We start from the raw sequence: 1,846 nt of genomic DNA on the forward strand, positions 1-1,846 counted from the left end.
ATGTCTTTCTTCTATTGCCACCCACCAGTGAAACCACATCCACAGCAGAGACAGCCACTGACTGAGAAGCTTCAGGGAAACCTGATCTTTTAGTGCAGCATTCCTGAAGAGATTCCAGGGACAGAACCTGCATATGTGGCAAGGCACAACAGCACAGCAAGGCAAAACTGAAGGTCTTCAGTTTATTCGGGAAGGCATTCACAAAGAAGCCTTTAAACATTTTTATTGTTCCTGTTTTTCCTAGAAACTCATTTTAACCAAAATAACAGAAGGGACTACCAGCAGTTGTTGAAAGTGTATTAGTGGCAGAAGAATGAACCACTCAGAGAGAGTACTTTGAGGGGAAATAAAACCACTAATATTTGAAGTACAAGGAAAACTTTGATTGACAATCAACTGGAAAAAATCAAAAATACATACTTCACCCTTTTGAACTACGTTCAGGCAGCATTCAAGGGGAAAGGCAATGTCTCTGATCTCAAGTGGTTGCATGCATGCAAACTCACGTTGGGAACACAATTTGAAGGAAAAGAATTATCAAAAGAGGGAGCTCAAAACTTCAAAATTCAGTCTAAAACGATGAATAAAAATAATTCATCACAGTTACATAAGCCTCTGAATAGCAAATATTGCAGCACAAAAATGTGTCATGGCATGTTGTGGTTTGAAAGATTTCCAACAAAAACTGAAAGGGATGAAAAGCAACACAGTTCTGTCTGTTTTCTATATGCAAACTTGAAAATAGGATAGTAGTTTGGGCACTACACTTTGGAAATGCTACTTTTCACTTCTGTTGTCCCTAAGCCATTTCAAGAAATACCAAAGATCATAGCAATATATTAATTTATCTTAAACAGAAGTTCCTTAGAAAGCTGCATTTGACATCTGCAGTTGACATGCACATGTTGAGCAATTGACAAGTTTTGCTCTGACTGCCTTGGAAATTATCTGAATTGTAACACAGAAGGACATGATTGACGGTGTTTCCAAACCAAAACCCTAACATTTCCAGAGTGAATATGCTCAGCCAACAGTGAATATTTGGTACAGTTTAATCTTCTATTGTCTCTGCAAAACTTTTGACTTTTCCTTGTCATTAACAAAAAGTTTGCGATCTTCAAAGTTATAAACCAAATCACAGTTGTCTGACACTGTAAAGAGAGAACATGCAGACTAACGAAGTGTTTTATTTTTAGCTCTTTCCTTACTGGATCTTATTTTGTGCCACAAATATTTTTATGCTTTTAGAAAAGCACATCAGTGATTTTATATAATAAGGCCAAAGTCATAGAATCAGAGAATGGTTTGGGTTGGAAGGGACCTTAAAGATCACCCAGTTCCAACCTCCCTGCTGTGGGCAGGGACACCTCCCACCAGCCCAGGTTGCCCAAAGCCCCATCCAGCCTGGCCTTGAGCACTTCCAGGGAGGGAAGCGTCCCCATCTTTCCTGTAGGTCCCCTACAGGGTCAGTAGGAGGCTTCGATTTGTAGACTAACAGCTTTACCACATTGACATCATTTAAAAATAAAGCAGACACATTTATGTCCAGGAAGCAGAATTCACAATTAAGATGAAATCTATTTTTTCTAGACAGTCAGCAGATACTCAGGCCAAGAAGGAAAGAAACTAGGTGCATTAAAGGCAGGTACATTCAAAAGTGCTGCCATCACACACAGCCACTCCAGCTCAAACATTCTATCTGAATAACATTAAATGTAAAAACTTTAAAAAAGTGTAAGTTGGCAACTGTTAAATACTTACCACCAATAGCAATTTTCATTTGCAGATAAAAAGCCGCCTTCTTTTTAAAGTAAAATAAATAAATAAAATCACAATTTGTTCAGGC

The sequence above is a fragment of the Anser anser genome, assembly GCF_964211835.1.
Source record: "Anser anser genome assembly, chromosome: 4".
Taxonomy (NCBI): domain Eukaryota; kingdom Metazoa; phylum Chordata; class Aves; order Anseriformes; family Anatidae; genus Anser; species Anser anser.